The 12,943-nt window shown below is 39.8% G+C and overlaps 1 long non-coding RNA gene across 1 annotated transcript in view; it reads right to left on the minus strand.

The window, feature by feature from the left end:
• Positions 1–12,943, minus strand: part of LOC123586883 — a 236,387-nt gene that overhangs the window by 101,172 nt on the left and 122,272 nt on the right. The window lies entirely within an intron of this gene.

Raw genomic sequence — 12,943 nt, forward strand, 5'->3', positions numbered from 1 at the left:
CTCAAAGATCTGACCCTCACTCTTACACACTCAATGTCTTGAATTTGTCAGCACGATGGCAAGTGAAATTGCTTCTCAAAGGGATTGAGTACACATTAACCCAAGTAGCCAAAATTTATATGTAAGCGAGAAATTCAAATTTTTACTAAATAAACAAACAAAACAAAGCATTTCTTTTTCTGGTCCTATGGTCTAGAGCAAGGTCAATAAGCAATGACTTGTGGGCCAGCTCTGATACCTGTTTTTGTAAGTAAAGGCTGTATTGGAGTACAGCCACGGCCATTGGTTTTCACATCGTCTGTGGTTGCTTTTGCACCACAGCAGCAGAACTGTGTAGTTGCAACAGAGACACTATAGCCTGCAAAGCCTCAAGTATCTGCAATCTTGCCACTTAGAGAAAAAGTTTACCAAACCCTGGATGCGAATATTTTTGTCAATACAACTAATATATTCTCTCCTTAAAGAACTAAACTAAACCACAGTGAGAAGTTGGCTTAGTGAGCACAAGCACAGAATAAGTGGGCTTCCTTGCGTGATATTAAGGAGTAAATTGTCAGCTAAGAAAGAATAAGGCACAGTTACCTACTACAGGGAGCATCTGGCCAAGGGAACCATAATAATAAAAACCACTGGACAAGTTTGTCCTTTGGGCTATGTTTGAATGGACACTGCCCATATTTGCCTCTTTCTGTCTTTTGTTATTGTGCCTCCATTGTTGAAGCATCCCCATCAGACCAATCTTTTATGTAGCATGAACAAAATGGGCTGTATTTTCTCCCTCAGTGAGCCCAACTCCACACAGTGACACATCTGAATGAAACCCAGACATGGCTCCAAAGCCATGGAGTGTAATACAGATACGACCTCAAGGTGCTCTCGAATGGTGGTAAAGGGTGGCTACTCTTGGCAACACGGCAAATGTCTGAAAATCATCTTTAGCTCTCTCACCAATGGTACACTTCAAAATCATTCTCCTTCTTTAAAATTCTACTGTATGTATGTGGTTTCCATCTTAAAGGTCTCCTCATCACACGGACAGGCTGCCTTTCTCATTTTGCATTTTATTTCTCTGTATATTGTCATGCCTTTTCTTATATACATTAACTTAGTTTCCTCTAGCTATGTTCTTCGTGGCTCACCAATATTCCATGGTGAAACAAGAAGAGAAAAGAAAAGAAGAAAAGGGAGAGAAGGAGGGAGGTGTGGAAGGAGAAAAGAAACAGAAGAAATTTCCTAATTTCTAAGCCTTATCCCTGCCATATTTCAATATGTAAATTGTTATGTGTCAAATTGTACCTTCCTCAAAAAAAGGTATGTTGAAGTCCTAATTACCAGTGTCTGGGAATGTCACCTTATTTCAAAACAGAGTGGTTGTGGACGTAATTAGTGAAGATGAGGTCATATTGGAGTTGGGTGGGCCCCTAATCCAATATGGCCAGCATCCTTATAAGAAGAGGAGAGACAGACAAGATGAGTGTTGTGTGATGACAGAGGGAGAGCCTGGGCGGTGCAGCTACAATCCAACCAATGCCAAAGATTGTTGGCAAACACCAGAAGCTAGAGAGAGCCAAGGAAGGACTCCCCTACAGGTTTCAGAGCCGGCGTGGCTCTACTGAAATCTTGATTTTACACTTCTGGCTTCCAAGGCTATAAGAGAACACATATCCATTGTTTTCAGCCATCTGGTTTGTGGTATTTTGTTACAGCAGCCCCAGCAAACTAATACATAGATATATTGAATCAAGTTTTGTAGTTCAGCGAAAGACTGAGCACCTCTAATAAATTTCAGGGCACTGATTTTATAGCTGAACCCATTTCTCTTTTTCCAGTTGTGTAGAGCTCCTCAGGTTTGGCCCCATTTATTACACGTGGGAGGGCAGACATTTTGCTGTAAGAATCATTTATCTCCTGTCTTCCTCAACAAATGTTTTTTAGAAAACTTTTGCACAAACACTGTGTCTTTTGCAAAAGTACATTTACTAAAAAGATGAGGGCAAGTACCTTAGACATTTCTAACACACACAGAGTTCTCTCTTCCATGGGCGTGCAGTGGGTTGAGAGACCAAAACATTTGCCCTTCCCCCAAGGCTCTTCTTTTCTATGACTGTGATTTACTGCACTCCCCATTAATCTTAGTGTCTGAAACCAGCCCAAATGCTCCTCCTCCAAATCAGACACAACCCACGTAGATCAACATCCTGTACAAACCATGGCAACTCATGCAGGTTCTGTCTCAGTCACTGGTAAACAGCAGTGCTGATGATGACAGGACTCTTTGGCTTTTCAAGCCATAAACTTAGCTCAAGAATTTTGATTCATAGCTGGATACAAAATACTGTGTGAACGTTGATTAGCAGGTGGTCCCATCAGGTAGATGAATTGCTTACACTTTCTCCATAGTTATTCACAGTTCATTTTCCCTTCAGAATTTTTTGGTAAAAGCTTGGAGCTCTAACGTGTTTGGGTTTTAGATTCTGGAAGGAATGCAGTGGAATTTTTTGGCACTCTCTCTTGAGTGATTTATGTACTGCTCCCATTGGATAATTTGTTTTACGCATGTGTGACAGGGCTGGTGCTGGACTTCTGCTTTGGAAACGTTTGTTTCAAATTTGCATGTGGCGGCCTTTCTGGACCTTGCAGCTTTACATGTGCATGAAGAAATCCTTCCCCTGGAGACATTTACACTGCATCCTGAGGGAAAATATCCTGAGATCTTTCTGCTTTTTTCAGTGGGACGAATCGTTAAGAAGCAAGGAGTAGAAACATTGATTTTAAGATTGGCAGGGAAAATACCCAGCTAAAATAACTTGGAAATATGTTGGAATTTCTTTTGGGAACATGATGTATATAGGAACGATAATTAAAACAAGAGTCCCTGAGGCCTCCAGTAAGCAGCAAAGCAGCAAGCTCTGCTAAGGCGTCTGGTTAGAGTCTCTCTTTGATGATGGTAGATGACTAGTGACTCTTCCACTTCTGAGAAGGAGCACTGCCCTCGTTAAGCACAACAGGGATGGCAAACAAATCATCTCAATCACCCTGAAGGTAGTAGTGTTGAAGTCTCAGCCCTCTTGAAATAACTCCTGTCAGGCCATCCTCTAGGACAGTGGCAAACTAGCTAGATTCATAAAGAAGAGCATCACTCACGATGTCCTAGAACTGAGAATAGGAAGATGGTAGAGATATTTTGCCAGGACGTAGACAAGCTATTGCCTCTATTCCATGTGCCAGCCTTGTCAGTGAATAAGATGATGTAGACTCAATCTTTCACCATGAGTTGGGAACCAGGCAGGGTGAAGGGTCAAGGTTACGTTGCAATATTCAGAATACTGGTGCTTATAGGAGTCACGTCTGGCAGCATGGTTTATCAGCAGGAACCTTGGATTCACACAGAAGAATGAGCCTGACTCATTGATATCTTTCTTAATTAGGGTAACAAATGATTTTGTAGTGGTCAGTCACCATGCTTGGTGCCATGAAAGAGAAAAAATATCCAGATCCACCTTAATAAAGGCAAAGATTAATCTGGGTGTTCTGCAAAAGGGCATGTGTCAATTAAGGTCCATGAGGCAGACAGATGATGCATTAAAAAGAGTTTGACCGAAGAGTTTAATGAAGAAAGAAGGCTAAGGGAGCCATCAGGGGATGTTGAAATGCTAGGGGAAAGTGCCAGCATAAACCTGTCACCACTTGAGCCTGAAAAGACACAGGGAAAGAGCGGCATTGCTGGAGCCTAGAGAGTTAAAGCAATGGAGCAATGGAATGGGCACAAGTCTTTTTCCCACAGACAGTGAAGGCACTGCCAGACTGCTGTAGATTGGGAGAAGTCTTCTGCAGGTGCCATTTGTTAGCCCAAACTCAGGGAAGCCCTGGGCCAGGGTGCCCTAGAGATGCCATCTGTAGCAGGCACGCTCCTTAGGCAGAGAGCAGAACAGAGAAGAGTAGGTTTGGATCTGGGCATGAGGAGGAGGCAAACAAAAAGTAATTTTTGGCACGGGCACCTAAAAATGAAATAAGCCTCTCCTTTGTATAAGGTTGTAACCAAAGCTTATCGAGGGGTGAATCACTTTTGTTCTGTATAGGGTCCCTTATGTGATTCCCTCCCTTCACCACCCCTCCCCCATCACATATGCTACTCTATTATCTTTGTAAATGTAGGGCAAATAGGATTTTTTTTTTGCTAGGAAGAGGGGAGAATGATATGGAAACTTACTGTTGCCAAAAATATCTTGGACACCAAGTAAACCTTGGTAGGAGAATGTTGGTTTCCAGAGAGGACTTGGACAAAAGGACTAGATGCCTCCCAAAGGGGAGCTAACCAAGAGGACAGGAGGTAACTGGGCTGGTGACAAAGGCTGAAAACAGTACTTCCTGGAGGTTTCTCTACAAGAGCTGATTTCTGTACCATGAGTAGCTGATATAGAAGACTTTCCAGATCTAGCTGATTAGAGTCAGCAATATGCTTGATGAACAATGGCTGGGTGTGGGAATGTGAATCAGAAAGAGTCTTGCCCTTGGCACCTAATGCAAGTCCCTGCTGGGACCTAGACTAGCAAGGGTATCCCAGCGACAATGGACAAACACTCATCAATCTGGCATAACCTGTCTCCAGCTACAAGCACAAGTGGAATCAAGAAATAACAGCCATTGTGAGCTGACCAGAATCTGGTTCTCCCTCCACTACATGTGCACCCAAAGCTGGAGAAGAGGCCCATTGTCTCAGCTCTAAAAAGCCTACAAGATTTACACAGAGAAGAACACAAGAAAGTCAACAAAATGTGTATTGGGTGCCAGAGGATTTGGAGGTGGGAGAGTGTTGTGGATGGTCACGGAAGACTCATGGAGATTGGGACTGGAGCTGAGCCCAACAGGATGAAGGCTCTTCAGGGAGGCAGAGGAAAATGTTAGGAGAAAGTCACATTCCAAGCAAAGGTTCCCTCGGTGGGAATGCATAAGACATGCTGGAAAGATGGTGAGTAACTCATCTGTCTGGAGAAGAGTGCGCTGAGCACGCTTGAGCTGGAAGAGGTGATGAAAGCAGTATTTAAAGAAAATCATTCTGGCCGTAGGGTGCCAGATGGATTGCACTGGGGAGCAACTGGAGGTATGGAGACAAGTTAGGAAAACTATTCTAGTTAGGAAATAGTTCAGGCATGAAGTGATAGGGGCTCAGGCTACAGTTATGACAGTGGGAATGGCAGGACAGGGCAGACTCAAGAGGCATTAGTCAGGGATGATTAACAGGCCTTGGTGACTAACTGAAAGTAGGGGGGGGAGCTGAGGAGAGGAGGAACCAATGATGAACATGAGGTCTGCAGCCTTAGTGACTCAGAAAATGATGGTGTTATAAAGAGATATGGCAAATTAGCTAGGAGTGGGGCACAAGGCTAATAATTCAATGAAATAACTATAATGAACTTAAGATTTTAGTAAATTGTTTGGGATGATATTCATTGGAGATATTCTTCTGCAGAAAACACTTCACATAGGCTCAAGAGCTCATGAAATGTCACTATTGTCCACCATTTTCCCAAATCTAAAACCCAAGAATCATCTTCATCAATTCTTTTTCCATTATTCCCCAAATCAGTCTTCAAATTCTATTAATTTTACTTTTATTATCTCTCAAATCTGCCTACTTTCTCCAATCCCATACTCTTTACCTCAGTTTAGACCACAATCATTTTTCACCTAGATTTCGGCAATTATTTCCCAAACCGCATCCTGTCCCTCCAGTCACTTTCCACAAAGAAGCCAGAATGTTCTTTCTAAATAAAAAATCTGATCCTGCCACCTGCTGATGACACACCTCTGGTGGTTCCCTTGGGAGAGAGCCTTCAAAAAACAATAATCTTACAGCTGGCACCTATTTCATTCCTTGCCCTCATCTCTCATCATCTCGTGTCTCACATTCTATGTCCCAACCATATTGAGTTACTTACATTTCTTGAATGTCCCATGCTCTCTCTCACTTCCAACCTTGCACATGATGGCCCCCTCTGTTTAAAATATCTTGCTTCTTTCACATTGCATCATTCTTGACATTACATGTCAAAATATCCCTGCTTCAGGTAGCCTTTGCTGACTTCATAAGGCCGATCTAGGTAACTCTTTTTTGTTTCCTCAATATTTTATTCATCCCTCTGTAACAGCTTGTATCACTGTGTAGAGTTCATTCCTTATTTACTTATCTGACTCCCATTCTAGATCTATGTGCCTACCTACAAGAAAACATTTGTTTAATGAATGAATAAATAAAGCAAAAGAAATGTGGTTCTGTTGGTATTTAAATCAATTCAACAAAGTGGCATGAAGTACCTACTATTTGCCATGTGCTGTGCTGGAGGTTGAAAATACAATGGAGAATACACTTCTCTAAACAAGAAATGCACAATCTACTATTTTAGAGTCAGTGATAAGTTAGAAAATACATTGCACAATGAGTGTTTACTAATACTGAAATCAAACACTGAATTGGAAAAAGCCCATACTTTAAACTCAGGCTGAGGTTCAAATTTGTTCTCCAATTTTCATATGGCCTTGAACAAAATGCTAGCCTGTTAAGCCCCAGTCCTTTATCTATAATGAGGCTATAAATCCTATTTTAGATCTTATTGCGATTAAATAGCAACTCCTGGGGCACCTGGATGGCTCAGTCAGTTGAGTGTGGGACTCTTGATTTTGGCTCAGGTCATGACCCCAAGGTGGCTGGATCGAGCCCTGTGTCAGGCTCTATGCTGAGCATGGAGCTTGCTTGGGATTCTCTCATTCATTCTCTCTCTCTCTCTCTCTCTCTCTCCCTCCCTCCCTCCCTCTGCCCCTCTCCCCCACTTGCCCTCTCTGTCTCTAAAATAAAAAATATTTAAAAATTTTTAAAAATGTTTAAATAACAACTTCTGGGCATCATACAGTAGATGTTCAATGAATGTTACTCCCTGCCCATTCTATGTATTACTATTGTATTTGTGCTTTCATGTATTTGAAACTTAAGGCATCTTTGGATATATCTTATTAAAATATAATAATGAGCAAGGTGTGGGGATTTAGGCAGAATTTAATCCCTGAAAGGGGTTCAGATTTTTCCTGAGGACTTTTGTTAGGAAAGAAGGAAAAGGTCTCTGAGATAGGGGGTAACACTGTTGGAGAAGAGAGAAGGGTCCAGAAATTGAGACAAGGATACTGAGACTGTTTCTCCAGCTTTGCAATGGACATGCAGAGGAAGGAGAACTGGGGTTTGACCAGCATGACATTGGCCTACCCACTTGAAAACCACTTGTAGCTCAAAAGTCTACAATGTTTTCCAGCCAATACTGTTCCATTCACAGCTCCAACACGTTTTCTCCTTCCACCCAGTTCAAAAGGACATCGGTGTGACTCTCTCCATCAGTCACAGCAACAGCAGAACAAGGGCTGAAGTTGCAGCCTTGCCTCCAGACAACTATCTACCTTCACAGTATCTTTTTTTTTTTTTTCTTTTTTTCATCCATCAGCTAGTTTTCTGCCACTCAATGATCGGCAATTTGAGATCTGGGCTAAATTGCACCGGGACAGGGTTTTAACGTAGTGTTGGATTGTATCCTATGAGTGACACTAGCAAAAGTTGGCTACAAAATAATAAAATGACAATGGGGCGAAAAAAACAGATGAAACCAAAATTACAGCAAAAGTAAATGAAGACAGAAAGGAAGAATGTTGGACTGTATCTGTAGATGACATGAAAATCCCAAAGAAACTATATAACAACTAGTAGAATTAATATGTAAATTTAGCAAGTATACAAACTCGAAGTATACAAAATTAATACCCAAAACTTAATTGTCTTCTATATGCTAGAAGTAAATAATTGGCAAGTTAAATTTAAAAAATTCTACTTGTAAGAGTACCTAAAAACAATAACAAAAAAATACTTAAGAATATATTTAACAAAAGACATGAGAACTCCTCATTGAAAACTACAAAATATTGCTGAAAGAAATTAAGGAAGGATCACAAAAGTGGAGAAATAAACCATGTTTGTAAATTTATTGGAAGATTCCAATTCATGGTTTGTTGGAATTCATAAGTTCATTGAAAGATTCCATTATTAAAATATCAGTTCTACCCAAATCGATTTATAGATTCAAAGCAATCCCCATCAAAATTCCATCAGGCATTTTCACTGAAAATGACAAGCTGGTTCTAAATTTTATTTGGAAATTTGATGGCTCTAGAACAGACAAAACAATTTTGAAGAAGATGGAACTCGATAGTGTAAGTAGAACTTATACCATCTACAAAAATCAAGATGGTATAATATTGAGATAAGGATAAACATAAGGAACAATGAAGTAGAATAGAGTCCACAAAAACCATGAGCTATATAAAAGAAAACATCAATAAATTAGACTTTATCGAGATAAAAATTTTGCTCTCTGAAAGACATAGCTGGGAAAATGAAAAGACAATCAAAAGAATGGGGAAAATGTTCCCAAGGAACCTATATTCAGACTATGTAAATAACTCTTACAACTCAATAATTAGAAGAAAAGCAACCCGATGAAAAATGGGTAAAAGATTTGAATAGACACTTCACTAATGACAGTGTACAAATAGCCCAAAAAGATGTAAAACACGTTGGTCATCAGGGAAATGGAAATTAAAACTCCAGTGAGGTACCATCAGACGTCCATCAGAGTGACTAATTAAAAAGATTGACAATACCAAATGCTAGTGAGGATGTTGAGCAACTAGAACTCTTATACATCCCTGGTGGGAATGGAATATGGTTCAATAACTTTGAAAAAAGTTTGGTAATTTCTTAAAAAGTTAAACATATGACCCAGACATTCCACTCCCAAGTATTTATACAAAAGAAGTGAAAACATATGTCCACACAAAGACTTGTATGCAAATATTTATAGCAGTTTTATGCACAATAACCAAAAATTGAAACAATCCAGATGTCACACAGGTGATGGATAAACAAAAAGAGATGCATTTACACAATGGGATATTAGTCAACAATAAAAAGAAACAAACTACTAATATACACAACAAAATGAATGAATGTCAAAACCATTATGTTGAGTGTATGACACCAGACCTAAGAGTATGATTCTATTTATATAAAAGCCTAAAAAAAAAAAAAAAAAAAAGCTGTGACAAAAAAAAAATAGCTCAGTGTTGAATGGGTCCAAAGGTGGAAGGGGAAGGATGGACAGAAAAGGAACAAGAAGAAATTTTGGAGGGTGATAGAAATATTCTCTACCTTGACCAGGCAGTGGCTTCACAGGTATATGCACTGGGTTGTGTGCTTTAATGAATGCAGTATTGTACATAAATGATATTTCAGTAAAGTTGATTTTATTTTTTTATTATTATTATTTTTAATTTCCTTAATGTTTATTCCTTTTTGAGCGACAGAGTGCAAGCAGGGGTGGGGCAGAGAGAGAGGGAAACACAGAATCCGAAGCAGGCTCCAGGCTCTGAGCTGTCAGTACAGAGCCCGACGCGGCCTCGAACTCACAAACTGTGAGATCGTGACCTGAGCCAAAGTCAGATGCTTAACTGACTGAGCCACCCAGGCGCCCCAGTAAAGTTGATTTTAAAACAAAGGAAGGCTAGCCCAATACTGTATCCCTTCATATAAATACATCTCCTCACGTAACTACTGAAAACTCGAATTTTCAAAATAACATCATTTCCCTCACCAGCCTCATATAACGAGGGACCTGTTCCATGTCAGTTTCCCTTCCCTTCCTCTCATAAGCCCACACTCCACTCCATATGCCATTCTATTCATAAAATAAAAGCATGAAGGTCCCTTTCAACAAATGCAATATCTTCAGGCTCTCCTGCAAGAACAAAACCAACACAAACAACATGTGCATGTGGTATCCTTTTCCCCAAATATCCATTTATATGGGGAGCTACATAGGGAGGCAAGTGATGTAGTTACAGGTGATAACTAATGGTTGGAAAGGCAGGAATAAAGAATGGTAGGAATGTAATCATTAATCTGTGGTCATACATAAATCAGGCCACTTCGGGGTGAACTATTGAGGAGGAAGATAACCATTTTCAATCAGCTGAATCAACGCTCAGTTATGTGGCTTCACAGGCATCCCTCACACCCTCACATCTAGATCATCTGCTACATGGAAGTCCAGCTAAATGTTTGTTTCCTTCAGTCTAGTGAGTATTTTCTTCTGGTGGGGTATCCTCAAAGCTGCAATTATTTAGCCTGATCCATTAATTTGCTATGATCCCAAAGCTAGTCACAGTAATTCCTCCTGATCCCAAGAAGGTATGTCTAGCATCTAGAAAAGCTTTCTGGTATTGTTCACATACCCAGTCCTATTACTCTGAACAGCTGATGATTGGTATTTATGTAGGGTCTGAGCTATGCTACTTTTAAGTGTCAACAGTTTTTGCTGACTCAGAGAAGCATCCCTGCAGTTGAAGTGGGGGCCTTGTTAACCCCTGTCTCCCACTGAAGCCCAGCTGGTATTGCTTCTCAGCTAGGGCATTGGAATCCTGAAATTTTGTTGAATATGATCATAACATATTTAATTCCTACCAGTTGCCCTCTGGTCAGAAAACATAATTAAAGGGTCTGCAGATGGTCTGGCAAGGTTTCCAGAAGCAGTAGAAACCAACAGCTGACTGCACAGCTATATGAAACTAAAAACTGTTTCAAGATATGTACCATATGCACACATATGAATCCCTTAGGGAACATGGTGAGCTCTTTGCATTACACGGGTATTAGATGCTATGGGAAATGACTAAGGGACAATTAGAGAAATACATTAAAAAGGAAAAGAGAGAAACACAAATCAAAATCTTAACCTAGGATAGTTAGTTCCCAGACTTAGTAGGATATACTTTGGATAAAACAAAACAAAAAACAACAAATTCAAGACATAAAACTCAAAGAGGACTATTCAGGGAGAATGAGTAACAATGGCGAGAGCTCTTTTCCAGAATCCCTAGGACGTATTAGATATCTTCTTTTAAATTAGAAACAGATAAAATTAGCCTTTTTACGATAGTCAATAGCCTTTATTAAAATAGGAAGTCCAGCATTATCATTTTCATTTTATGAGTTTTATAGAATTTCATATTAGAGTAGGAGCAGGGAGAATGATCCTTATACGCGTTAAAGAAATTAGTGATAAGAGGTTAGACCAGAGGAGAAATGAAGGATCAAAGAGAATCTTTGAAAAGACAGTGAAATATTTGAATACATTCATGGAGTGTGACAACAACAATTGAGATGCATTGGGGTCGATGATCTTTAATGTCCCTTCACAAAGGGTTGCTTCATATGTTTTCTTGAACAGATTTAAGGTATTCTGTAAAGGATGTCAAGGAAACCTGTCTACTGGCTGTTTGGCCAAAACTTCATTTAAAAAAATTCAGAGATGAGTCCTGTACAATTTTAGACTCTGTTTGTCTTCAGTCTCTCCAACACAGATCAAAACTGAAGATCTTCCCACTAGTTTTCTGAATATTGGGGCAAAGTAGTGTTCGGTCTGAATGCACATGGTTAGGATTTTTTAGGCTCAGCTTTCTTCCTGGGTTTACGACCCGTTAGGGAACCTCTCCTTTTAGTTGCATAAGCCAAGGTGACCCTCTAATGAACCAGGGTTTGCACAAGCCTAGTTTTTACACACTTCCAATGATCTCTGTCCTAGGGTCAGAGAAGGATTGCTCTTGTTCTGAGTTAGCCTGACACTGATAGCAGATATGGAAAGGCCTTCCCTTGGCATCCCAGGCAACGCTGGGGTTTTAGAGTACTCATTGATCATGCTCTGACCTTCTCTGAGTTCAGAAACAAATCAGTAAGAGACATGAGAGGGGTCAAGATGGGACTACTGAGAGTGGCAAAGAATGGTTCCCTTAGCTAAGGAATTGTCAGTGCAAGTTCTCCTTTGGTTCAGGTTTGATTCCAAAAGACATTTCTCTAAGTGAAAGTTAATATTAAACTAGAGTTCTGAGAGTGAACTAAAACTTTTAAACACTGTAACCTGAAGCTGTCTCTCTAGGGTAACAGAGTTGAAATCCATACCCTAGCCCAAGATCTTTGACTTAAACCATTTTAAAGGACCAACATCACACTTTTTAATACTCCCTGTTATCATTAGTTCCACTCAAAATCACATTTCCTACAGGTTCTTTGCACATTGTTAAATATTCAAAAAATATAGACACGTTTTTCTTTTTTCAAAGTTGCATTTTATTATTACTTTTTTATTTTAGAGAGAGAATGTGCACATGAGTGGAGGAGAGGAGCAGAGGGAGAAGGGGGGAGTGGAGAGAGAGAATTGTAAGCAGGCTCCAGACTCAACGCAGAGTCTGACACAGAACTCAATCCCACTACCCTGGGATCATGACCTGAGCCAAAATCAAGAGTCCAATGCTAAACTGACTAAGTTACTCAGGCTCCCCAATGTGATTTTCTTAAGTGAGCACATTTTTCAAGGGTCTTGGGTCTCACTTCAGGTTATATAATAAGTGGGTGTGGAGCAGTAGAAGAATGACATAGCATTCATAGGTCGCTTTAAAGAATGAATGCCTTAGAGTTTGTTCCCACCTTTTTTTCTTGAATTTTGGTATCTGGCTCTTTTTTGCAGTGACACTTCCAATCTTGTGTCTCAAGTTACAGTTCTATTTCTGCTCCTATGTCAGTATCTGACACATAAATGGTACTCAGTAAAGGATGGTTGAATAAATTATTATTGAACAAATGATTATTGAATAAATGAGTTTCCAACCCTAAAACAACAAATTAAATACTTTCTTTTTAAATTTATTTTATTTTATTTTATTTTATTTTATTTTATTTTATTTTATTTTATTTTTGTAATTTACATCCAAATTAGTTAGCATATAGTGCAACAACAATTTCAGGAGCAGATTCCTTAATGCTCCTTACCCATTTGGCCCACCCCCCTCCCACAAC

The sequence above is a fragment of the Leopardus geoffroyi genome, chromosome B1 (assembly GCF_018350155.1).
Source record: "Leopardus geoffroyi isolate Oge1 chromosome B1, O.geoffroyi_Oge1_pat1.0, whole genome shotgun sequence".
Taxonomy (NCBI): domain Eukaryota; kingdom Metazoa; phylum Chordata; class Mammalia; order Carnivora; family Felidae; genus Leopardus; species Leopardus geoffroyi.